The sequence below is a fragment of the Lagenorhynchus albirostris genome, chromosome 17 (assembly GCF_949774975.1).
Source record: "Lagenorhynchus albirostris chromosome 17, mLagAlb1.1, whole genome shotgun sequence".
NCBI classification, from domain to species: domain Eukaryota; kingdom Metazoa; phylum Chordata; class Mammalia; order Artiodactyla; family Delphinidae; genus Lagenorhynchus; species Lagenorhynchus albirostris.
In genome coordinates, this window is record NC_083111.1 from 75,313,378 (window position 1) to 75,341,112 (window position 27,735).

Genomic DNA, 27,735 nt, shown 5'->3' on the forward strand with positions numbered 1-27,735 from the left:
GTTAGAAGAGGCTCTGCCCCTTCTCAAGGGGAGGATATTACCAAAGGCATGAATAGCAGGAGGTGGGGATCATGGGACCACCCTGAAGTCTGTTTGCCACACACACCAGGCTTTACTCATGCTGCAGTCCCCTCCCCTGGCTCTCTGTGGCAAGTCCCACCCATCCTCCAAATTGCAGCTCAAATGCACCCCCAGCTCTCCTTGGGAAGGTTCTCTGACTGCCTCTTTCTCCTTCCACGGTGCTACTGCTCTGCTCTCTCCCACCTCTATCCCAGCCGTTACTGTGAGATATTGAACTCTCACCGCTGATTTGCAAGTTTCTCTCTCTCTAGGTGGGAACAGAACCTTCTCACTTCTGCATCCCCAGTGCCTGATGCCTGGTGGGTGCTCAGCAACTATTTATAACTAATCAAATTGATGAATTAAGTGATTTTCTTTGAGTCCCAAGTCTATTTAGGAACTTGAGTCCAATTCCAGGCGTCAATCCACCACACCACCACCTCTCCAATTTCTCAAAAACCAAAACTGAAACTCATTAACATCGTGGATACTCCTGTTAGAACTGATTAAAGGAACAGCTCCCCCTAAGACGTAACAGCGATGAATGGTAATATATTACATTGTAATCATGTGATCATTGTAAGCATGCTTTTCGAAAGCATTATCATGATCAATATTCCATTCGATTCCTTCAATATTCAGTTGGGTTTGGTCTCCTTATATATAGTGTAAGTAACCAAGGCTCAAAGAGATGAAACAATTTGCTTAAAACTATTCAGAGGAAAAACAAATTGCAAAGCTGTGACTCAGTGCAGGGCTGCTAATTCCAGTCGCTCAGCAAATGTTTACAATGGTGCCCATTTTATGTTAGACATCCCTGGGAATGCAGACCTAAATAGGATTGGCGTCTTACCCACAGAGAGCTCGTGCGTTCACGATGGAAACAGATTGCTAAGATTGTAAATATAAACCAAACTGACAAATGCAGTGACAGAGTTATGAAGGGTAGGTTTGGGGAATTAAGAGGAGAAATACGTCACCCAAGCGGGAAGAGGGGGTCTTCAAAGTGTGCATGTAAAGTCACTAGGAGCAGGTAGGCAAAGGAAAGTAGGAAGGACTTTTTTTTTTTTTTTTTTTGTGGCCCAGGTGCGCGGCGTGTGGAGTCTTAGTTCCCTGACCAGGGATCGAATCCGCGCCCCTTGCAGTGGAAGTTCAGAGTCTTAACCACTGGACGGCCAGGGAAGTCTCAGGAAGGACATTCTTAACAAAGAGTCTGAGCAAAAGTGCAGAGGAGAAGGCCAGTGTGATGCATTTGGTTGAACCATGAGAAGTTCAGTGTGAAGTTTGAGAAAAAAGACACATGGGACGTCTAAAAGCACCCCCTCTTCTCTCTTTTACTCTTGTTTTTCAAGCATCTTCCTTTCCTCCAAGGCTACTTCTTCTGCTTGTTCTCTGGAATCCATCCTCTCCTGCCGTCTCACAACTTCATTCTTGTTACTTTCCCTTTTCATCCTCATCTCCAGCCTTTCCTCATACTTGGTTCTCATTGATTTTCTCTGACACCCCATGGGCTGGCCTCGACCCCCCATCTCTCCAGGGCTGCTCACAATAAGGCCACCAGTGACCTCGCATCATGCTGAATTGTTGAACACCGTGAGTCTCACATGAGTTCCCATCAGACCACGGAGTCCACTAATCTCTCCTTCCTGAGATGCTCTCCTCACCTGGATTCCTGACACCACTCTCTGAGTTACTGCCCCACATCTCCACCTGCTCATCACTTGCTTCCCATTCTTAGGACTCCTTCAGGATTTTGTCTTCTACCATCTTCTCTTCTCAGCTCCAGAGGGGGAAGGGCTGCGTGTGCAAAGGCTCTACGGTGCAAAACGTTCTTGTCGTGTTTGATGGGCTAGAAGAAGCCTGTGTGGCAAGAGCTTGGCTCGTGACCGAGCCTGTAGATGTAGGCAGAAGCCAGGTCGTGAAGGGTCTTGTAGGGCATTGATAAGAATGGCATTTATTTGATATAACTGGAAGTCTTTGAAGAGCAAGAAGGAGGGGAATGACATGATTCTCTGTATATTTACAAGGTTGCCCTGGTTCCTCTAGGAAACCTCACGGGAGGGACCACAAGCAGAGGAGGAGAGACCAGATGGTGTATTTTAAAGGCAGAAGTGATGGTATTTGCTGATGGGTCAAATGTGGGGCAGTCCATGGAGAGCCTCTTATGGATGCCCTTGACCTGGACAGTCCCTCTGTTAGTCTCTTTATTATATGAGACACTTTCTTTCTCTCTGTTGAGCACAAGGCCAAGGGCAAAGGCTGACAGATTTGTCCAGTCAAGATACAATCGTCCATGTTTAGATGGAGACAGTTTATTACACACATAGACGGTGAAACGGAGAGGAGCCCAAGCCACTAGCTAGCTACTCAGATCCCTCTCGCACACCCCAAAAGGAGAACACCAAAGCCACAGGGCCCAGATGACAACGTAGCAAAGTGGTGGGACACTCGCTGCTGAGTGCAGCTGTGTGGGGAGGGGGAGGGGTGAAGAGTCTCATATCTCATCAGAAGTCATGAGAAACTATCTTCTAACAGCTTCCCAGGGGGGATGGGGAGTGAGTGGAGATGAATTCGTAGTGGCTTCTTAGAAGCCTCTCATCCTCAGGTTCTTCTTTCTGCCAAGACTCAGACGGGCTGTGGCTTGAGGCTTTGTCTGCCTGGTTTATGTGCCTATGTGTAAGGTCACCAGGGCACGGGGGAGCCCTTGTTCTTCAGTACCACTTATTACAATGAGCATTTGTATACAGCAAATGCACATGGTACTTGCTATGAACACTTACTGTGTTCTAAGTGCTCTACACGTATTAACTCATGTATTGAATCTTCATGAAAATCCTGAGAGATAGGCACTATTTTCTTAGGTTGATTTAAAAAATTTTTTGACTTGTGGTGAAAAAGACACAATTCACAACTTATCATCTTGACCATTCTATTTATTTATTTATTCAGAGTCAACCTTGAGACTTTTATTGGAACTACAGGGAAAGAGAGACTTTCCTTCTGCAAGAATTGCTGGGCTGTGACAGGACATAAACCTGAAAGCCAGTGGCTCCCTGGGGTCAGGCCAGCCTGAAATACCCCCATCACCCTTCCAGGAAGGCAGAGCCAGCAGACGGGGACAAGGCCCTCCCTGACCACATCCTCTGAGCCCCTGAATCTAGCCGTGCTTAAAGTTACATCCATCCCAGGATTTCTCAGTTTGGCATCTTAACCATTTCAAAGTGCACAGTTCAGTAGTCTTAAGTATATTCACACCGTGGTGCCATAATTCTCTTCAACTTTTTCGTTTTGCAAAACTGAAATCCTATACCCTTTAAATAACAACTCCGCAGAGCCCCTTTCCCTCAGCCCCTGGCAGCCACCATTCTACTTTCTGATTCTATGAGTTCGACTCGTTTAGCCTCATCTAAGTGGAATCAACGGTATTTGTCCTTTTGTACGTGGCTTATTTCACTTGGCATAATTCAAACTTCATCCATGTTGTAGCATGACGTAGGATTTCCTTCCTTTCTAAGGATGAATAACATTCCATCATATGTATATACCAGTTTTTAAAATTCATTCATCCATCCAGAAGTAGGCACTATTTTTATCTCCATTTTTCAGATGAGGACCTGGAGCCAAACAGAGGATAAGTAATTTTCCCAAACTAGTAAGGGATGGAGCTGGATTTGAACCCACGAGGACAGGCATAATGTCCATTTTGTCCACCCTGATGCCCCTGGAGCTAGAGTGCATGGCACACGTAAGGAATTCAACAAACGTCAGGGAGTTAATTGAAGACTAAGGCAAAACCGAATCAGATTTAGGGCTGATGGATGTAGGGCATGAGGAAGTTGTGGGGGTCAAGGGTGGCACCTTCTTGCCTGGTGATTAGGGTGTTTGCAGTGCCATCAACTGAGGTAGGGTATTCGGAAGAAGGGCGAATATGAGGGACAGTTAAGGAACTCACTGTTAGACATTTTGATTTAAAGATGTCTGTGGGGCTTCCCTGGTGGCGCAGTGGTTGAGAGTCTGCCTGCCGATGCAGGGGACAGGGGTTCGTGCCCTGGTCCGGGAAGATCCCACATGCCGCGGAGCGGCTGGGCCCGTGAGCCATGGCCGCTGAGCCTGCGCGTCCGGAGCCTGTGCAGAGGCCCGCGTACCGCAAAAAAAAAAAAAAAGAAGATGTCTGTGGATCACCTGTGTGGAGATGTTCAGTGAATCATTGAGTAAATAAAGAAAAATGAGATACAGTTTTCTCCCTTCAGGATGCTCACAGAAGTATCAGAGATATAATCACAATTCAATGCACAATAAATACATAAAGCTGGGAAGAGAAGAGGAGAAAGGATGAGAACAGGTAGAACAAACCTCACCTTTTGTATAATCTTTCATCATCCTACCTTGTTGCTCTTTCACAGTGTTGGAGAGGAAGTGGAGTCATCCATCAGACTTTGGGAAGCTATTCTGGTCTTGACACTTAAGCAGTGGGGTGTCTGGAACTGAATCTACTCTGGTTAATAGTTCTTCGCAATTGTTCTCCCAATTAGGTGATGTTTCAGCTCTCTGTCATACCGGATTTCCTTATTTTTTTGAATAGGGCCTCCCTATAATAACCTGCTTTCCTTAATTAGCTTAAGATGCTGTTCACCCACCTCCTGGTTGATGTCCACGTGGTTTTGGTAGTCAGGTGTCCAGTTAAGGTGGACATGAGGGAGGACCCAAGATGTGTACTGAGACACAGATTCAAATGGTCCTTTAGGGACACATGGGTAGGCGATAGTTGTCACAAGAGATTCCGAGCTCCTAAGAGAAGAAAGAAATTTGAGGATAAACACTGCTGAAATGAGGGTGAAGATTGCAGTGGAGTGTTTACTGCTTTTATCATTTCTGACCATATTCTCCTCCATCCTTGTCCGGGGAGGTATGTTTTTGTTTTGTTTTGTTTTGTTTTGTTTTGCGGTACACGGGCCTCTCACTGCTGTGGCCTCTCCCGGTGCGGAGCACAGGCTCCAGACACGCAGGCTCAGCGGCCATGGCTCACGGGCCCAGCCGCTCCGCGGCATGTGGGAACTTCCCGGACCGGGGCACGAACCCGCGTCCCCTGCATCGGCAGGCGGACTCTCAACCACTGCGCCACCAGGGAAGCCCGAGGGAAGGAGGATTTTATGATGGAGATTTTGAAATTGGGAGAGGACTTACAACAGAAGACTTTTGGTTAACATGGACTATTCCTGTGAAGCAGGCTTGAGGAACTCACATTTCTGCCTTTGTGTTGGCTCCTTGTCTCTGGGAAGATTGAAAATTCTCCCAAATTACCCCAGGCCTGATGAGCATTTATCTTCCTGCATCATGACTACAATCCTAGGCACATCCATTCATAGATGGGGATAACACTTCCACTAATGTACATGGTTCCCATTTTGGTCATTCCCCCCAACCCTGTGGGGTCTAAACTGTTATTTATCTCATTTTATTGAGTAAGAAGTTGGATGTTTACAGTGATGAGACTTCTCCGAGATCATATAGCTGGTAGCGGCAGAATCAGAACTGGTTTCTAGATTTCTTGATTCTTGGTCCAGAGCTTGTTGCTACCACACCATAGCGCTTAGCGGGGGCTCATTGACAGAGCCCTTCATCTCCTGAATATTTTCATTTTTCTCCTTCCTTTATCTTAGTGGCTCATTAACCTGAGTAGATAGGCAAGCATCTGACACTCAGTGTGGGGCATGAAAATCACATGAATCCCTTCCCATGCCCTCGCGAAAATCGACCTGACATGAAGACAAGCCTGAAATGTGGGCAGGTCACATGAACACTGCATGATGACTGGGAGACAAAGGCATGTTTGCGTGATGCCCCAATAGCCAAGTGGGAAGGTGGAAAAGAGAGGTTGCTGACAAGGAAGTCAGAAGACCCAAACCCCAGGCTTGCTTCTTCCTCGTTGTAACTCTATTTGTAAGCCAGGTAGTCTCCCTGGGGAGCAGTGTCCTTGTCTGTCAATTAGGAAAGCCACCCCGCCCATCCCTATAAGGCAGAAAGAACTAGGTGATCTGTCAGGCTCTATACAACTCGAAAGCAGTGCTGTAATTATCCTAGATGCACTTGAACCTGAAACCTGATATATAATTGCTTCTCTCTCTATATGAAATGTGACGAGACACTTGCTCATTTCTTTCCCCCGCTAGGGAATAGCAGTTATCTAGGGGGCATTTGGTTTGGTTTTTAATCATGCACAGGTGTTGGAAGATTCTGGCAGAATAGAGCCTCTTTAGGTGCCCCTTCACAATCTCTGTGTGTAGAGACAGAGATAAGATTATTTACACCCCATTCCATTATTCACAGCCTCTTGGAATGTAGCATTAAATAATTCAGAGACCATACAAGCTTGGGGATTGATGGTGAGGCTGATAGTTTTTGTAGATACAGCATGCAGCAGCTGTAGAAAAGTACAAGTGCATGTGGGAACAATTACTGGGTACCCACATACTGATCAGGACCTTGGAGAGACGCCTTCTCGCTGGTCTAAAAATGACTCTAGATCAGAGGGTTGGGAAGCCTTGTGTCTGCTGTGAAATGTCCACCCTCCAGCCACCTTCTAATCTAAAGCTCCTTGAGGGTTCAGAATTATCCACCACACCTGGCATAGATCCAGACCCCAGTAAGTGTTTGATGAATTTTAAACAGCGTTGGTTTCTTAGCTGCTTTTTGTCTGTACTACGACACATGTGGGACAGGCAGAGCCTTTGGCCACTGGAAGACAGTGTCCTAGTTCTTCTACTTACTAACCTGGTGATCTTACTGACAATGGGAAAATGTAGAAAAAGAAGAGGAGAGGACTTGAAAACTGAATCCAGAGAAGAAGCAGAGGGCTGGGAGGATGCTGAAGAGGGGAGAGGTTCAGGTAGGAAGGGTGGTCGGTGATGGCGAGTGGGGCCAAGCAGTGTGGCATTTGAGGAGGAAGAGACCTGGGAAGTGACCGCTGGGTTTGACAACGAGGAGGCTGTCCACGTGCATCTCTGACCTCATAAATGAAACCTTCTTGCTCAGGCACTACACCAAGGCGGGCACGTGGGCAGCAGGCTGGCTCGGACCCACCCAGTCACTTAGATGTCTGGCCTCTCGCTCCCTGCATGTAGCTTCTGAGTTCCCAGCCCCTCCGCTGGCTCTGATGTCTTCTTCTGCTCCTGCCTTCAGCTTTCAGGCTGGCCAGACTCTCCTCTGGCTCCCAGTTCTGGTCCACTCTCACGCTGGACTCCAAATTGGCTCTTGATTTCAGAGCTGCCTGCAGCTCTGGACAGGAGACCCTCCTTCTCTGTCCGCCTTCTGACCCCACGGAATCTTCCATGGCCAGGATGGATCCTTGTTTCAGCGTTCAGATGGACATCGCTGGTGACTTGCTGAAGGGAAATTTAGGTAGATCTTTGTTAATGTGCTAGATGTTAAGTAATTAAAAGTGCAATAATCAGCCTGCTTAGGTTCTAAGTGGAAGACACTTGATGAGGGAGCAGGGTCCCTGATGAAGCGTGGGAGTTGTCAGAACTCTCCTCCCAGGGGAGCAGGGCCACGGTGCTATTGGATACGTGTGTGGGCAGTGGTCAGTGCAGTCCTGTGGTTTCTTGGAGCCACAAGGAATTTGAGCATCGCAGCCAGGATGAAGGAGCGAGACAGAAAGAAACAGCTTGGAGGTACAAGCCCAAAGGAATTAGGCTGAGAGGCAAGAAATGGGTTCTGTCATTAGCAACAGATAAGACTGAGCTGTGATGGAGGAGCTTAGAAGAAGGTGGAAGTAAAGACCTTCTGAGGCTGGTTGGCTGGGGGGAGGGCCCTTTAAGAGAGTGCTGCCACCTTGCTGGAATGTGAGGGACCAGAAAGAACGTGGAACCAGCTTGGACCGGTAGGGCCTGAGTGTGTGGGTTGAGCGGCTGGACTTAGACAGGAGAAGGGAGACCTCTTCGTGAGAGGGGAAAGGAGGATGCTGAGGGGAAGAGGAAGGAGCCTGAGGGGCCAGCTGTTGTTGGCGTAGAACTTTCACGATGCTGGCAGAATCTCAGAGAGCAACTTCCCTGGAGATGAGCATGATTTTGGGGTCAGGAAACGCTTGGCTATGTGGGATCACTAAGAAGTTGGGGAGTCAGGCTTCCGAGGGGCAGGGGGGGAAGCTAACATTGCTCACCTAGATTCACACGTTAATGGAGCTCCTACGATATTTCCGGTACTTGACGTGGGCTCTTTTACTCCTCAGAACACTATGCCATGGAGAATGTATTGCTCTTCCCCATTTTGCAGATGAAGTCTTGGAGGCTCAGAGAGGTTAATTCAGATCACCAAGGTCACACAGCTGAAAGTGACCAAGATAGGATTCTAATCTTTGTCTTCTGATTGTGATGACCATGATCTTTCTATTTTGCCCATGGTAAGAGAAGTGGGCACATCATCACCACGATTTATCATAAACTCCATTTAAGAACATGGTCCAGCTTCTGAACAATAAGAATCATGAAGTTATAAGAGCATTAATCATTTCTACCTGGATGGCTTTCCACGGCTTCTCATTTACTTGTTTCATCAGATTCTGGTCTTTGTACCATTAATTACCATGGGACGATTGGTGTAGATACTACTGTCCTGTTGGCAGGTGAGAATAAAATTGACCAGAGAGGCCCAGGGAAGTTGGTCCCCAGTTGTGGCTGGAACCAGATTTCTTCTATATTTTTATTCAGGCCTCTTTGCTTCTCACACTGCTTCGTGTATATTTTTGGGTTTACTATGCTTACGAGGAACTGATTAAAAGAGTGACTCAGTGACTGTGTGTGTCCTGATACCACTCCAAGCTCAGGCCTTGCAGTGTGGGGCTGGTGCTATCATTTGCACTCATGGGCACAGAGGACAGGAATGACTACAGGTTGAAAATCCAGTATGTTCCAGATTTGGAACTGACGTTATCTTATTTAGTTCTCCCCGCCCGCCCCCAAAAAAGAACAAATGTGAGAGGTAGATCTTGCTGCTATACCCATTTTACAGGTGAGGAGAAGTGTGTCCAGTGAGCAGTGGCACCTGATCTTGTCTGAATCTAAAGCCTCTCCTCTTTCCACAGCCTCCTGATTCTCACCACTTTTCTTCCAGAATGCTCCCAGGCACTGGATGTAGGTCTGCTTTCAACACCCTGGATGAGTTGGAAACATCACCCTCCCGGCTCTAAGAATCATGCTTCCTCTGACTGAATGCTTATCAAATTGATCGCAGTGATTGATGTCATTGCTTTTCTTTCTTGCTAGTTTGTAGACTCCATGAGGCAGGAATAGGTTCATTTTGCTGACCGGGAATTCTGCGTGTCTGGCACATTGTAGGTCCCCAATAAATATGTGTTGAATGGAGAAATCCCATTTTATAGCCAAGAGATCTCCATTCCTGAGATGTTAATAAAATGCGAAGTTGGGATTCAAATTCACCCTCTGCTTCTGAGTTGGCCCATCTTCCACTGTTAAGAGGTTTAGAGATGGGTGGTGCTGGTGTGTGTGACGGGGGGAGGGTGAGGCCAAGGTTTGGAATAAATAATTAAATTAAAACGTCCTGGGGAAACTGTATCAGTTCATGTCTGAGGGTGGCTCTAATAAGTTGACAAGGAGAATTTCCAGCAGAGCTGCTGTGCTGGTTGATATGTAATCCCCAGGCCTATGTGCAGGGAAGGAAGAAAAGCCAGTGATTTGAAATGTCACAGCCACCAGTGGTATCTGGTGCCTATTTGCCCAAACTCTTGTTCTCCATAGAGACTGTAGGCTGTGTGGGTTTGCTGGAAACTGATCACCTTGGGCCACACGAGGAGTAGAGAGAGCCGGAATGCTGGAGGTGAAGATCCAGCCCCACAGTTCGGACCCTGCCTTGTATTCTCTGTGCCTTTGTGGTTAGTTATTAACCACCTGAATCACATGGGCGGCAGGTGCATGGTGAAGAGTGTGGCGCTTGGAGCCACAGTGCCTGGGTCTGAATCCCATCTCTCCTGCTTTGACCTGGGGCAGGTAACTAATGGCCTGCCGCCTTGGAATCTGGTCTGCAAAATGGGGATAGGAAGGATATCCCCTGCAAAGCCCTGATGGGAAGATTAAATTAAATGATAAATGCCAAGTATTCACCCCAGAGCCTGGGACTTTACAAGTCCTGGCCTCATGGGCTCTGGGCTATTTTAAGGATAAAATAAAATAATGAGGTGAAAACACTTTGCAGAAAATCACAGGTGCTGCACTCCACCCTGTGCACCAGAGGACCCCATCACCAACTGCACAGGGTCTCCTGAAGGATTTTCACACCTGTGACCATATATTACTTGTCTTCTCTGCTCATGATGACAATCTACTACCTTGTCTCTTTGGCGAACTCCTACTCATCCTTCAATGACCATAAATGTCACCTCTTCCATGCAGCCTCCCTTGACTTTCCCAGATACTGCTAGTTGTTTGATCCTCTGTTTCCACAGAACTTGGTGTAGACATTCAGACTCACATGTGTTGCATTGTCCTGTGATGAGCTGGTTTGGTGTCAGCTTCTTCACCCCTAAGCTCTGAGCTCAGGAGACTCAGCTCCTTGAGGTCTTACCAATCAGTCCTCCTCACCTCTGGAGCCCGCACAGGGGCTGACATATGGGTGGTCTGAAATCCTTCCATGCTGTCTTGAACTGAAGCTCTGGTGATTCACAGGAGATAAGAAGTCATCTGGGAAATTTGAAAAGGATTATCTGATCTTTTGCAGACCTTGATACAGAAATATAACTGGGCTATGAATAGAGATTTAAATTACTTGCTTTCTTCAATTTTTTAAAAAACCTTTTAATAATGGAAGAAGAGTCACCAATGGGTTGTGTGGATATATGCAATTTTTTTCTTCCAAGAATTGTTTTCTGCCTCATTAGTAGAAACTCTTCCACACATTGCAAGAAGAATCTTTTCCTCTCCTTCGCTAGGAAGCACAGTCAAGAAATGACTTGTGCTTTATTTTTTCATAGGCGTGGAGTAGATAATTGCTTAAAGCTGAATTTGGGGCTGCTAATAATCCAATTAGGGTCTTGGGCATAATTGTTTCTGTGTAACCTGATGCCTTCTGTTCTCCATGGTTCTGACTTTTGAAGCTGGTTCTCCTGGCAACAGCCTATCTTTCTGGGGGAGGAAGAAGTACAGCCCTTTGGGGGTATTCTTTGCTCAGCAGATAAGAGGTAACACCTGAGAAAATAGAGCAGCAATGGTGGGCATTATTAGAATAATGATTGAGACTTTATGAATATGCAGATACATCAGTGTCTGAAAGAGAATGAAATCTCTCTGAACCTTGACATGAGTCCAGTGTTTCTTTCCTCCCACTACTTACCTCACAGTCAGAAGACCGGGAAGCAAATCATCTCTTTTCTGCCTTGTACTCTGACCAAATGACCTGTCCAGGGAGGAGGGTGGGGCATCTGAGTTTTCTTGCTGCTGTGTTGAATTTGTAATCTCCCTTTTCTAGTCCACTCCAGAGAATCAAAGAAGCAGCTCTGCTATGGAAAAGCCCAGAACTGGGTGACAGGACATGTGGATTCTGGTCCTGGTGGTGACAGGCCACTCTTCACCTCACAGAATCTCAGTGTCCTTGGCTGGGTTGGGAGGGAGATGGGTTAGACTCACAGGTCATGAACCATCGGCCCAAGGGACAAATCTAGCCCTCACAAATGTCTGTTTGACCTATATGGTCCCTAAAATACTTTAATTATCAGCATTTAAAACTCAGAATAGCTTTTATACGTACACCCCAGTGTTCATTGCAGCACTATTTACAATAGCCAGGACATGGAAGCAACCTAAATGTCCATCGACAGAGGAATGGATAAAGGTGTTGTGGTACGTATATATAATGGAATATTACTCAGCCACAAAAAGGAATGAAATAATGCCATTTGCAGCAACATGGATGGGCCTAGAGATTGTCATACTGAGTGAGTAAGTCAGACAGAGAAGGACAAATGTTGTATGATATTGCTTAGATGCAGAAGCTAAAAAAATGGCACAAATGAACTTTTACAAAACAGAAATAGAGTTACAGATGTAGAAAACAATCTTATGGTTAATGGTGGGGGGGAGGGGGAGGGATAAACTGGAAGATTGGGATTGACATATACACACTACTATCTATAAAATAGGTAACTGATGAGGACCTACTGTATAGCACAGGGAACCCTACTCAATACTCTAATGGCCTATATGGGAAAAGAGTCTAAAAAAGAGTGGATACATGTATATGTATAACTGATTCACTTTGCTGCACCTAAAACTAACACAACCTTGTTAATCATCTATACCTCAATAAAAATGTAAAAAAAAAAAAAAAAAGAAGAAATTTCTGCCTTCCATTGATAATGGGAGAAATCTAGAATTCCTGAGCCCCTATTTCCGTGCAAAGCTGGAATTCAGCAGTTCTCTCAGTGAGCATCCTTAGTTCACCACAATCCCGACCACTCCCTATTGTCTAACACTAAGTTTGTTTCACTCATTTTATTATCTGCCCAGCACCTATAGGCATTTGAGTTTGTGAGCCCTGGACCAGAGAATCTTGAACTTCCAATTTAAATCTGTCAGTATCTGGCTAAGACACATGGGACAATACTATGTTGCCTTTTTTAGTATCAGTCTTCATTTTATGGATGCAGAAACTGAGCTTCAGCACGGTTGATGAGCGTGTCCTTGGTCACGAGGGCTGTAAGTGGTGGAGTCAGCAGTAGGACTGTGGGGTTCCAGACTGCTAATGCTGCAGCTGTCTCTAGGATTTACATTTTTCTACTTCATACCCAGGACCTTGTCGGTCCTGCGTGTACTTATGCCAAGGCAATCAGATGATCTGTATGTTCGGAACTATAATCAAATGACCTTGAGAAACCACTTGAAATGAGCCTGAGTTATCACTTAGCAGAGCATTCTAGAGATGAAACTGCTGATTCAGATCGATTTTGACTCTGAGAAGGACCCCCACCACTTTGGATATTTGGAAAAAAATGGTCATTCCTTAAATTCTCAGCACTTGGCAGTTTTTGTAGTGCTTTCACTACTGATTTAAAATCAGTATAAAGAAGTAGGACTTACTGAGGCGCACAGGGTATAATAGCATTTAACAGCTCCTGTTCCTGATTTTGTGATTGTGTGTGAATACTGACTCCGCCACTTTCTAGCTGTGTAAACTTGGCTTCTTAGTCTGTAACAAGGGGATGATAATTGCAACTCCTGACCTCACGTTCAACGTGCAATGACGTATGCCATGTGTGTGTCACATGCGTTGTACGGCATGTGGCCAATATCGAGACCCAACTGTACGCCCAGCCCTGGCCCACTATTTTCCAGACCTTCACTCAGTGGGTGATATTATCTCCATTTATATTTGTAGAGTTCAGTCTCAGTGGCAGTAAGATATTTATGAAGGTTGCATGGCTAAGGAATATTGGAATTCTGCTTTATTTCAAACTGTATCATAGTTTTCACTACATCCCGGCTGTTCCTCCCCATTCTTGTCTTTGTACTATTTCCTTTACTAAATTCTGAATCAGTCCAGCACTGAGCCTTGGTTTCCCTTCTGCAAAATGAAAGGATTGAACTAGATGAGCTTGTGGGCCTCTCACAACCCTGAGATTCTACGATTCAAGTAATGAATGAAGAGGAAACGGACAACATTAAAAAAGTACAAATACAGGGCTTCCCTCGTGGCGCAGTGGTTGGGGGTCCGCCTGCCGATGCAGGGGACGCGGGTTCGTGCCCCGGTCCGGGAGGATCCCGCATGCCGCGGAGCGGCTGGGCCCGTGAGCCATGGCCGCTGAGCCTGCGCGTCCGGAGCCTGTGCTCCGCAACGGGAGAGGCCACAGCAGTGAGAGGCCCGCGTACCGCAAAAAAAAAAAAAAAAAAAAAAAAAAGTACAAATACAAAAGGCTTAACTCCACTTTAGTTCATTACTTAAGTAGGATCAGATGATTAAAATAATTAGCTGGAGTATAAAGAAGATAGTTTTTTCCCTTCTACTGTATTCTCATTTTCTCTCTCTCTGTCCCACTTGGAAAGTTCATTTGTACAGGACAAACTCTAGGGCCTAATCAGAAATCCTCCTCTTCCATGGCCCCAGTTTTGATTCAGAAAAAGGTTCTAGCACACTGTTATTGATGAAGACAAGCTCAGTATTACAGGAACAAAAGCCCAGTGCCTTGTATCAGCACTCAGCCGGCAGGAGACAAAAGGGTAGTGACTATAAAAGGGAATTTGAACACATCCTCTGATTTTTAAAATTAGTGACAAGAGCCGTTCTTTTTTCGTTTTCCTGGGGAGATTATTACAGGGGCAACAGCGAATAGTCCTCTGTGACTTCCTTTTTCTTCTTTGTCTCTGGAGATGACAAAGCCAGGTTAGATGATCCCAGTTTTGGTGATAACACCCCAAGCATCCAGGGCCACTCAAATGTCCTCCTCTTCGCTCCGTCAGGCCCAATCAAGAGGTTGACCCTGGCTTGTCAAGGTCATCGAGCTTTATCACAGCTTGTTTGGGCTGGTGCTTGTTGGCCTGGATGTCTGCAGTGGACGTGAGCATGTAGTTGTCTTTGATTTTGTTCGTGGCTGACTCCGTCGTCAGGGGAGTTTGATGATAGAATAATGGTTGAGTTTGTTCCTCTCGGAGGAGCTTTTTAATTTTTTAAAAATTTTATTTATTTATTTATTTTTGTTTAAAAACTTATTTGTTTAATTTATTTTGAAGAGGAACACGGTGATTAAATATCAAGATTTATAAAAAGTCTACATAGTACCTTTGAACCCCATCCATCCATTTTCTATCCACTACAGCAATGAATCTGTTTGATTATTTTCAGGAGTCATATTCGAAATATTTACCAACAGACTGAACAACTGAACAGAACAGACAACGTGCCTGGCTGTTACGGTAAGAACCAGCTGAATATCAGCCCTACATTAGTTTTGTATTTGTCCTTAGAGATTTTTGTTAAGTAGTATCCATTTTCCCCTCCTTTTTTTTTAAACATCTTTATTGGAGTATAATTGCTTTCAATGGTGTGTTAGTTTCTGCTGTATAACAAAGTGAATCAGTTATACATATACATATGTCCCCATATCTCCTCCCTCTTGCATCTCCCTCCCTCCCACCCTACCTATCCCACCACCCCTATCCCACCCCTCTAGGTGGTCACAAAGCACCGAGCTGATCTCCCTGTGCAGCTGCTTCTCACTAGCTATCTATTTTACGTTTGGTAGTATATATATGTCCATGCCACTCTCTCACTTGGTCCCAGCTTACCCTTCCCCCTCCTTGTATCCTCAAGTCCATTCTCTAGTAGATCTGTGTCTTTATTCCCGTCTTGCCCCTAGGTTCTTCACGACCATTTTTTTTTTTTTTTTAGATTCCAAATATATATGTTAGCATACAGTATTTGTTTTTCTCTTTCTGACTTACTTCATTCTGTATGACAGACTCTAGGTCCATCCACCTCACTACAAATAGCTCAATTTTGTTTCATTTTATGGCCGAGTAATATTCCATTGTATACATGTGCCACACCTTCTTTATCCATTCATCCGATGATGGACACTTAGGTTGCTTCCATGACCTGGCTATTGTAAATAGAGCTGCAATGAACATTTTGGTACATGACTCTTTTTGAATTATGGTTTTCTCGGAGGGGCTTTTTTAAACTTGGGCTTCCTTGAGAGCTGCCGGATCTTTATCTGATGGAATGTGGGTGACATGTGGGTTTTTTTTTTTTTTTTTGAGTGGACGCCTTTTATCACTGCTTTCTTGGCCTTCGGAGCTTTGCTTTGGGCTCCGTTTTGGAGAGCAAGGGCTTTCTTTCGGCACCACCTTGGTGAAAATGTCTTTTTCTTCTTAAAAACAGCTTTTTTTTTCCCCCTGAATAAAAATAAATCAAAGAAATGAAAGAAAAATAAATAAATGAAATACTATTTGTGGTAGAAATTTTAGAGAATCTGAAAGTTTAAAAAAATTATAAGCATACCATCAGTTCTAAACGCTGTTATATTTATAATATATATGTGTGTATTTGTGTGTGTATATCCTTCCAGGTTTTTTCCTGTAATGAATATGTATGTATATATCCTGCCGAATATACAGACTTGTATCTACATCTTTCATGTAACTTTACGTGTGAACATTTCTCCCACGTTATTGTGTATTTTTGAAAACAACTTTGATGGCTGCACCCTTCATGCATGGAGCTGCTGCTTTGTACTCAATCTTTTGTCCCACATTTAGCTTGTTTGTAGTTTTTTGCCATCGTAGATGATGCTACAATGAACATCACTGTAGGTTTATCTTGGCTTGCATCTCTGATTGTTTGAGCTGGCAGGCGTTTCTCAAGACTCTTGAAGTGTGGCACTGAGTGTCCCTTTTGCTTAAACAAAAATCCTGGCAACTTCCTTGACTCTGTCCTCTCCCTGTTGCTCTGCTCTCAGGAGAAATCCCAAGCTATTTGGCAAGTGTTTGAAGGCTTGCATGATGTGGTCCCTTCCAATGCACCCAGAACTGTCCACACAGCACTCCCCCATCTAGTTTACAATTCCATCTGTGTAAATTGCCCGTAGCGCTTACCTGCTTCGTGCTGTTTCACACCTCCCTGCCTTTGCTCAGTGTTTCCAAAGCTCCAGGTACTCAAGTATCACCTTCACAGTTTTGCCATAGTCCGGTACCACCTGTACCATTATTTTGTTAATATTTATTTTAAAGATTAACTGTTACTTAAAAAGTAGGTTTTACCTTAACTACTATAGGTGCAAAAGCATGGGTTTAATGTACTGAACACATGTGTATGTGTGTATGCATATTTCTTTTTCTAATGCACAGGAAAATAAATGTATAACTATTGAAATAAAAAAAGAAAGATTCTCCCCACACTACTTAAAATTGTCTCCTCTGGTGGCACATACTCCCTATTTTGGGAAACATTATATTAGATCCATCTTCCTAGTATATTATCCCCTCTTTCCTGATAGACTAACTCCTATTCATCTGTTGTGCCCTAGGTAGGTTGCCCTGACCCCAAGTCTGAGTTGGGACCATTTTCCCCGGGGTCCTTCAGTACCTTGTGCTTTTTTCATCTTAGCACTAAGCACACAAAATTGTAATTGTCTATTTACTTACAATCTTTACCCCTAAATAAACATTTATTGAAGTCCTTTATGTGCTAAGCTCCACATGAGGATGTAGCGACAGCCAAGGAATGATTACTGCCCTTGAGTAGCTGGTAGTCTGGAGTTGTTTCTGCTTTGGCAGTGGGAACCCAGGAAAAGTCTTCCAATTTGGCCATGGGCTAGATTAAAGACAGAGTCAGGGAAGGCTTCCATGTGGAGGTAATCCTGAGCTGGATTTTAAGGAGAATTAGGTTAGAAAATATCTATTTAACACAAAGGAAGGCAGTAAAGAAGAAAGGAATAAGTCAGACAAAACTAAGTTTGAATTTCTGCTCTGCCTCTGTTGTATAATCTTGGTTAAGTCATTTTGTTTCCTAAGCTCTAGTTGCCCTGCCAAGAAAATGGAAATAATAACAAGAACCTACTGTACAGCGAAGGGACCTATACTCAATATTCTGTAATAACCTATATGGGAAAAGAGTCTGAAAAAGAATAGATATATATATAACTGAATCACTTTGCTGTACACCTGAAACTTACACAACATTGTAAATCAACTATACTTCCATTAAAAAAATAGATAAAAAATAAATAAAAAGAAAATGGAAATGATAGTATTTACAGCACAAAATTCATCCATTCACTTTATTTATTCATTCATTCAGCAAATGGTAATCGAGCAAGATGATGATATTATACTTAAGAACTTAGCCAGATGTCAGGTGCCTTAAGTTCTCTCCACTATGAGATCTTCCCTATATTTGGTCCTTGGCTGTCTTTCCTTCTTATGCTGAAGCCTTTCCTTGTGTGATGTCATCTACTCCATCGCATGCTCTGGACCTGCCTATGCTTGGGTGACTCCCTCAATCATAAAATCCCAGGACACTTTTCCTCTGAGCTGCAGAGGCTTGTATCTTATCACCTACTGGCCACCTTCTCCGAGAACGTACCATAGATTCCCCAAGTGATGCCCCTAAGTGAACTCCTTATCCCCTTCTACCCACTTCATCTGTTCCTCCTCCCATGCTGTCCCTTCTTTCAGAAAGTAGGGCCACCAATTCTCCAAGAGCCAGAAACTCTTCCTGAAAACCTTCCACGGTTAAGTATTTGCCTCCGTATGAAGAGTAGCTCTCCAATGCTTCTCTCAGATGATGCTAGACAGGGTCCAACTACAATTCAAGTTGATCTCGTACAGTTCTTGTCAAAATCAATATTTGTTGAATTAAATGAGTATAAACTAATGGTGAGAATTTCATGCACCATAACAGGATTTGAGGGAAGCTATTTTGGGGCATCGAGTGAGTTATTGATCTCTCTGAAATCACATCACTTAGACAGCTACACATTTTATCATTCCTAAGCTGAGAGCTGGGGCTTCATAGACAATGAGATTGGCTCACAATGAATTGACTGATTGACTGATGGATTGATTCTCTCATCAGCCATACACGTTTTGAATACCCACTGGGTGTCAGACACTTTTCTGGGTTCTGGGGAATACTGGAATGAACAGAATATAATTCCAATGATCTCATGATCTGTTTTGGGTGAAGACTTGAAAAAAGTATATGTAATTCAATGTGTACTCTTACGAAGAGCTGTACAAAATGCTCTGTGTGCACAGGGGACAGTGTGAGAGGGTCTGTCTCTGAGAATCAGGGTGAGATTTATGGAGGTGGTAATACTTGCTTGGGGCTTTTATAGGGAGGAAGAGTTTGCCATTTGGAGAAAGAAGTGGTGGTGGAGAAGGAAAAGGAAACCCTCGGCAGGGGGGATAGCATGTGTAGGTGGAAGTGGGGAGAGATGGGGCCTTTGGACACTGGTGAGAATTTCTCTGCAGCCAACACCTATGATGTATGTGAGGGTGAGTATAAGCAATGAGGTCAGGGTGGTCCATTGGGACCAAAGGCTGTATATGCACAGTTGAGGAGCTCTCAGTGTCAGCGTGCATCAGAATCACCTGAACTTCGTCTAAGGAGGCGGATTTCTGGGCCCCCCACAGACGCAAAGAATCACCATCACTGGGATCCTGATGTAGAAATTCTCCAGAGGTGATTCAAATGCAGAGATGCGTTGGAGGTTCAGTCAGCGAGGTCAGCGACCTGTCCATCGTCACACAGAAAGCGGCAGAAGCAGGTTTCCCGCTCAGGTCCCTCGGGTGATTATTAGAAACACTGAGATCCTGGGACTCCACAAACTGTCACAAATCCTGATTTTCCTGGAAAGGCAGTGACTTCCTTGGTCTGCCTCAAGCTAAGGGCTGCAGCTCAGTCGAGAAATTGGCATCCTCAGCAGCCCTGTCGGTTCCTTAGATAATGACAAATTCCTTTTGCTTGCTCCCCATTATTTCACTGTAAATGAGAAAGTAATAAAGTGAAGCTGCATCTGGACTAATTAAATCAGCCGTTTCTAATCCCATCGATCCAGGGAAAGAGGGCTGTGGAGGGCTGGAAGGGAGAGAGGCTTCTGATTCAGAATAACCACATACATTTCTGTGACAATGTGGGCCTCCAGAGTTAGCAAGATGGGGGGGGTGGGAGGGAGGGAGATGCAAGAGGGAAGAGATATGGGGACATATGTATATGTATAACTGATTCACTTTGTTATAAAGCAGAAACTAACACACCATTGTAAAGCAATTATACTCCAATAAAGATGTTAAAAAAAAAAAGTGAGCAAGAAACCTCACGGGATCTGGGATCTGAACTCTGCTGGGGGAGGGGTGATGTACTGTGGCTGTAGGGGAGACCCCACCCCTCCTGGGAAGCTGCTGAACCACACTGCTCGGCATTAAATTTATTTATTTATTTATTTTTTAACATCTTTATTGGAGTATAATTGCTTTACAAAGGTGTGTTAGTTTCTGCTTTACAACAAAATGAATCCGTTATATATATACATATGTTCCCATATCTCTTTAGAGGCATCTTTTCCATTCTCTTCCGTGGAGGCTCCCAGGTCCCCTCCACCCCACCCCCAGCTGTGGCCTCCAGCTTGAACTCCCTGGCCTCCCATTTGGAACTGTTTGCCAGTCCTTGAAGACACCAGTGTGATCCCACACAGCCTTGCTGTCATCCATGCTACACCTTCCCCCTCTTCCAGAGTTCTCAAAGTGTGACCTGTGTACCTTTTGCCTTGGAAAGCCTTGGGGACTTTGCTGGAAGTGTGAAAGCCTGACCCCAGCCCATTCCTGCTGCAGCCTTAGGCTGCTACTGACCTTCTGAGAGAGCTCTGGGGGCTGGTGCTCCGGAGCTGAGAGTTTAGCAAATGCGATGGAGGCTTCTGAGTAACCCTGGGGTTTCAGAACTAATGACCACCCTGTTCTCTCTGTGTGGGAACACCTGTTAATCCATCCTTCACAGATCGAGTGTGCTGAAATAGCAGCAGGGTTCCCTGTTGCTTTAGGTTTAGAAAATGCAAAAGCATTTCTTGCTTCCTTATCAACGTACCCTAAAACATTTTACAGCCCAGCATCTGAATAACAAAGTCCTTTTAATCCAAGTGATTCGCCTCACAGGCTCCTTTTAATTAAAAGCTGATTCTCTTCTTCGAGGAAGACACATTTCTGATGAACCTTTTGCTTTCTCAAGGAGGGGGCTGACGTTATCCTACAACCACAGAGCATCACCTCCATGAAGATGCTTTTTGAACATCCCTAGTGGATTGACCGACCCCCTCCGCTGAGCTCCTAATCTGTTACAGTTGTGATGCCTCAGGGCACCTCGACATTTACCTGTGGACCTCTAGGCTCTTACACTTTGGGGACAGGGAATTTACCTTCCTCACTTCTGTACAGTAGCCCCCCTTATCTGCAGGGACACTTTCCAAGGCCCTCAGAGGATTCCTGAAACCGGGCATAGCACTGAACTCTATATATACTATGTTTTTTCGTATACATACATGTCAGTGATAAAGTTTAATTTATAAATTAGGCACACTGAGAGATTAACAACAATAACTATTAATAAAATGGAACATTTATAACAATATATATACTATAGTAAAATTTATGTGAATGTGGTCTCTCTCTCAAAATATTGTATTCTACTCACTTCCTTGCTCTTTTTGTTTTGTTTTGTGTTTTTGCATGCGGGGTCTTAGTTCCCTAACCAGGGGTGGAACTCGTGCCCCCTGCAGTGGAAGCGCAGAGTCTTAACCACTGGACCGCCAGGGAAGTCCCCTAACCCTTCTTTTTCTGATGATGACGTGAGATGATAAGATACCTACAGGATGAGAGGAAGTGAGGTGAATGATGTAGGCACTGTGATGCAGGCTTAGGCTGCTACTGACCTTCTGACGATACGATACGTCGGAGAGGGGATCATCTGCTCCCGGTGACCCCGGATCATGGATGATGGCAATGGCTGGACGTCAGGAGCAGACGATGCCTGTGGGTGGGGATCCAGGTGGGGCAGATTGGGAATGAGGAAGGTTTCATCACCCTACTCAGAATGGCATGCAATTTAAAACTGACGAATTGTTTACTTCTGGAATTTTCCATTTAATATTTTCTGACCTGGAGTAACTGAAACTGTGAACTATCTGGGGGCTGGCTGTATTCTCAGCACCTAGTGCAGTGTTTCCCGTGGAAGAAGTGCTCAGTGGATGCTTGTTGAATCAAATAATCCATGGAAGATTGAATTGTGGCAAGCTCTGGCAGTGACCCATGAGGGCAAGTCCTTGGAAGGTATTTAGAAAACTAGGTTCCCTCAGCTCTGCTCTGCTTTCTCTGTCAATGTCCACTTCTTCATATTCACTCACAAAGTGCGTTCTACTATCTGTTGTGGAGATTTATGCAGGAAAGTAGCATAATTGTGTCTAGATTTTAAGCAACATCTCTTTGGCCGCATTGGAGGAAGGATGGGAAGGGGCAAGCCTACAGGCAGGGAGCCCCCCAGGGTGGATATTGCCATAGTCCAAGTACCAGATGGAGAAGAGGGGATAGAAGCAAAGATATTTTAGAAGATAATAAAAATGCTACAGTTGTCCTCTCTGTACCAAGCTCTTGTATACACTGTTTCTTTTCTTCATAACATCCCTGAACTGTGTTCAACACTGCCTTTCCTCATAAGGAAAGGGAAGCAGCTAGATTTGTCTACAAACCCAGAGCCAGTGAGAGTAGAGTCAGTGTACTAATCGCAGGGCATCTGGCATTCAAGCCCATGCACGTTCCCGTGAACCTTACGCTTGACCTAGCTGCTGATCTGCTGGCCTCATTGTGCCTCTGAAAACTCCAACACAGCAGTGACAGAAGAGTCACAGCTTTGCCAGGCATGTGGGTGCTGGACCGGCTCACAGAAGGGCAAGAGGCAGGTTGCAATTTAAACATGTGCCGCTGCTGAGGGAGAGGGGTTTCCAGGGGTTAGGTCTGCGATATTTCATACACAGGACGGCAGCTGGGGCGTCTGGTCTACCCTGGTCGAGGGCAGGTTGTGCACATGTGGCCAATCTGAAGTTGAGTGGCCACTGCTGATCCAGATGTACGCTGTGAGCTGGGATGGAACCTGGGGGGTCTTGCACCCTATGAATAGTGCAGGCTTCAACCAAAGAAAGAGAAGAGAGAGATTAGCTAGAGCTTCTGTAGTTTATCGTCCCAGCAGGGGCACTGTGAGAGCACACTGGCAGTTTTCTAGCCCACCTCACCCGTGATTCTTTGCCTACTGGCCGGTAGGGCTGGGACTAGAGGCAAGCTGGGCGCTGAGGGCACACGATTCAAGGACATGCTCTCTCCCAGAGTTACGGGCCTGGGGGACCTCACTTGTCCAGACCCTGCTGGACTCTTTGGGGAATCTGTGCATCTGGGTCAGGAATGGACATTCTGCATGGACCCTGCTAGTTGAAATTGTTTAATTCTACAAATCTCCTTCGAGTCTTTCTCATCATTTTCCACTGCATTGCTTCTTTTTCCAATGTGAATGAATATTTCAGGAAACCTTGGTGTTTGAAACTTAACCATGTGATTTTGACTGTTTGTCAGAATCCCTGAAGATCCCTGTCTTAACGACAATTTGTAACTTTGTGGAGGCAAAGCTTGAATGTCAAGGGCTGCGAGACCAGCTCGCCGGAGCCAGCGCTGGGCAAGTGAGAGAGCCGCTGGCTGTGTGGCATCTCGACATTGTCGTGCGATAATTAGGAAGCGATGCTGCCAGTTCCCAAGTGTGCGTTCCGGGCCAGACACTGTGTTACATGCTCCACATGCATCATCTCGTTTATTCCTCAGAACACCCTCGAGAAATGATGTCTCATTTTGCAGAGACGTGGTAGCTCAGAGGTATTAGGTAACTTTCCCTTAGCATCTCACGCAGCAAGTACCAGAGCCAGGATTCGAACACAGCTCTCCTTCCCTCCAAAGCCTGTGCATCCCATTGCTGGAGAGACTGCAGTGTTCTTTCTTTTCTGGCTCAGGAAGGGTCATGGTTAAGGTGATCTGCCATAAGGTTCTCATGGAATTCCTTTATTTAACAAATATTCACAGAGCTCCGACTGTGTGCCTGGCACTGTTCCATGATCAGTGTTATTACAGCCGTGAATAAAAAGGGACAAACAGCTCTGTCCTCATAGAGCTTTTGTTCGAATGGGCAGAGACAGATTATAAACCATATAACGGACATAGTATATGTTGGATGGTGACAAGTGCAATGGAGAAAAACAAAGCAGAGAAAGGGTAGGGAGCATAAGGCTGGGCTAGTTGGGGTTAGTGGTTCAATTTTAAGCAGGTGGGGGTGGGGACAGGCACCCCCCACAGAGAAGGCGGCATGTGTGCAAAGGCTCAGAGGTGAGGTGTGCGCCATGCACCTGGGAGAATGTGACAGAAAAAGGAATGAATGCAGAGGCCCCTCGGCCCTGGCAGGGCGGGGCCTGGAGTGTTCAAGGTCAGCCAGGATGCCAGCGCGGCTGGGGGGTGAGGGAGAGGAGAGTGTCGGGAGAGGAGGCCAGAGACACCGCGGGGACAGATCACGAGAGGCCAGCATGGCACTCTACTGACTGCAGCTTCTACTCTCATGGAGACGGAAACCATGCAGAGGTTTGCAGCAGAAAAATGACTCTCTCCATCTGATGATTTGAATCAATGGGGAGAGCTGACTACAGGGGAGCAGAGACAGGAAGAGACAAGGAGTCCACTGGGGAGAGGATGGTGGCCTGGACCCGGGTTTGGTCTGAGGGCTAGTGGGATGCAGTCAGACTGTGGATGTATTTTGAAGGCAGATCCAATAGAATTTTCTGACCGACTGGATGCAGGATGCAATACTGAGTTTATTTCAGAAACAGAATTTACTTCAATAGCTTTTAAAGTGTCCTTCATGCTATCTTAAAAGGGTCACTCAAGTCTCACAGGCGTTCCTTAGATATTTTGATTATCCTTGACTACATTTAGAGGAGGAAACAATTCGCCACCACACATGCGGACATTAGCCAAGATCACGGCTTGTAAGCCTCACAAATGTCTAAAGTGTGTGTGTGTGTGTGACTGTTACCTGGTCTGGACTTGGATCAGAGACAGAGACCAAGAAGATGCTGCTAGGATTGAGAAACTGAAGTGGTAGTTCATCCTTGAGGAGGTGAGAAGCCAGAAACCACACTGGGAACAAGCTGAGGTGGTGACGGCAGCCTTCTGTGCTGGAAAAACCCATTGTTCCAAGATGAAGGGGCCTGTGGAGGGGGTGGGGGGCCCATGCTGGCAGCACAGACCCACAGATGTCTTTGAGTTTCAAAGCAGCAGATTGAAGAGAGTTGAATGCCACAGAACAATAAGTATGGGCTGGAGAGCCCACATTCTCTATTCTGCTGGCCAAGCTGGCTGGAAGGAGACATCTCTGAATGGGCACCATGGTTACCAGTCTGCTTAGGGGGGCCAGCATGCAGAGTCCAATTTGCCCAGGAAGTGTGGTGTTCTCCTTGGGTATCTGCTATAGGACTTCCAAGCCTTTCCAGGCATTTCAATTCATCTCTGGCTGAAAGTGCTCTAGACTGAGTTGGAAACCCTGATTCCAAATCTCTGCTCTGCCACCTCCTAGCTGAGTGACCTTGAACACCTCATAGAATCTCTTTAAACCTCTGTTTTTCCATCTGTACAATGGGGGGGGGGGTAGAATATATCACTGATGCCCCTTCCTACAGGGGGATTATACTTGTGATCATGTGATTTGCTTTGACCGATGAAGGTGTGCAAAAGTGACGTTGACACTTCTAGGTTAAAGCTTTAGAGTCAGTGCATGGCTTGCCATGTTTCCTTTGCCTTGTCTCTGTGATTGTGGAAGTATGGATCTAGATGAAACCTCTATCAGCCTGGGTTCCTGAGGAATTACAGTGTGCAGAACCCCTGTCCACCTGTGATGGATATGTAAGAAATAAACTTTTTTTGCTTTAAACCTTTAAAGATTTCTGGATTGTTTGTTACCATGGCATAACCTAGCCTATACTGACTGATACAAATGGAAATGCTAATCTCGCTTCATATATTATAGCACAGGATTGTTCTGAGGAGTGAATTTAAGCCTTCCCTCTCTCTGGAATTTTATATTCTCTTCTCCACTCCAGGTTAACTCTTACTTACTTTCTAGCTGTCAGCTGACATGTTGCTTCCTTAGCAAGACCCTTCCTGACCTTCTCAAGGAGTTGGCTCCTTCTGCTGTTAGAGCTTCTGTACAGCACCTTGCTTCCTCTTTTGTAACCTACATCTCATCTATAATCTCTTCTTCTTCTTTTTTGGTAATCAAATGAAATTTTTATTTTACTTTGCAAATACTCCCTTTGCTAAACCTAGTGTCTCCACAGATGATCATACTTTTAAGTGTAACTTGAAGGTGTATGTGTTATTAATATTCACAATAATCCCTTCTTGAATAGCCTGTCACACCACTGTCCCTAAACCCTACGAGGGCAAGCCCTTGCCCGTCTTGTTCATGGGCACCACCACCTTGCACACTGCTAGGCATAGAGTAAGTGCTCAAAACGAATGCATGTGACGAACAGTAGCTGGCATAGTAATGGTGGCCTGCTTTTTCTCTTTCACCACCAAAGATTCCTTTATAATATTTCTCTTCTTCCTTCAGGAGCTCTATATTTAGAAGGGTTTCTGTCTACCAAACAAACTGCATTTAGTACAAAGCAATTCATTTCACTGTTTATTATTATTCAAAGGCACATGCGGCTACTGATAAGAGCTTCTGATCATCAGGAGATAATCACCATGACCACATCAATAGATACAGTTCCAGCCCCAGGCAAAGCAAACAGATGTTTGCATTTGTGTAACTTTAAAGAATTCTTAAATAACCTAGTTGCTTCAACCGCTAGGACATATGACGTTTGTTTAACAAGAGGTCCTGAGGAGACACTTCTGGGGATGGTCAGGCAGGTCAGCCATGTCATCAAGGACTCCGTCTCCTTCTATCTTTCGCCTCTGCCACCCTTAGTCTTCTCTTCATGCTTGTTGCCTCCTGGATTTCCCAAGATATCTGCAGCTGCTCCGGGGACCACGAGTACAGTGAAGTCCAGGTGAAGGGGCAGAGCCAGCAAGCTCCCCTGTCTGTCACTTTCCCCAGGAAATCAAAAGCTTCCTCAGAAACTCCTCTTCAGACTTTGTGCTTCCTTCATCACAACTGGATTCCATGGCTACTTCTAGCTGCAAGGGGTTCTGGGAAAGTGAGCATCTGGCAAAGCATCCTGGGAGTCATCCTGGGCCATCACATGGGCCTGGCATATGGTCATGATGGGAAAAACGGGGGTCCGTTAGCAAGGGAGAGAGTGGGGAGAGCGGCTTCTGGGTGAGCAACAAACAGCATCTGCTGCGTCTGCTATAAGTAACAAGAGCTCATGACCACATTACTTCTTTCTCATTCATGTAGTCAAACCCACTCTATTAACAGATGAAGAAAATAAATGTCCAAGAAGAGGAAATGTCCAAGTTCTCATCTTGCTTTAGGGGCAGATAGGGGTTAAAATATAAGTCCTCAAGTTCTCTTCAGTCTTTTGAAGAAATAATCTCAAGAGGACCGTAACCCAGGCAAGTTGCTCAGTGCAAGCAGAGGGGCAACCTGAGTGTCTGTAAGGGAGAAGCATGAGAAGGGGACCTGGGTTTCCATCTCGGTTCTGCTTCTAACTAGCTCTACCTTTAGGCAAGTTATGTAATCTATTTAAGTTCTGTTTTAGTCATCAGTATTTAATTCGATTTTCCAGACAAGGAAATTGAGGCCCAGGGAAGTGAAGTGACTTGTCCAAGGTCAGACAGTTCATGAGTGGCAGGGCAAGGACTACAGAAAATCGGGAAGTCTCCTGATTTCCTGATTGGTGTTCCCTCTTTGATTGGTGTGTTTGGAGGAGTTTCAAGTACTACCCGAGTAAGGGGTTTGTTAGGGCTGCACATCCTCTTCATTGTTTAGGGCATGACAATGACTGTGTTAGGAGGAACGGTTGACCAAGTTCGGTTGCATTAGCAGGAATCGACCCGTTTTAGCTGTTCAGACATAGACTAACAACAGTGGCTCTCAAGTTGTAGTTATAAAGTGGCTCTTTGAGTGAATAAATCTGGATATCATGCATGA

At 45.2% G+C, this 27,735-nt stretch overlaps 1 long non-coding RNA gene across 1 annotated transcript in view; it reads left to right on the forward strand.

Annotated features, from left to right (window-relative positions):
* Positions 1-27,735, forward strand: part of LOC132508311 (uncharacterized) — a 222,471-nt gene that overhangs the window by 110,804 nt on the left and 83,932 nt on the right. The window contains exon 3 of the long non-coding RNA XR_009536522.1: positions 14,902-14,972. This is a non-coding gene — a long non-coding RNA (uncharacterized LOC132508311). The remainder of the gene's footprint in view (positions 1-14,901; positions 14,973-27,735) is intronic.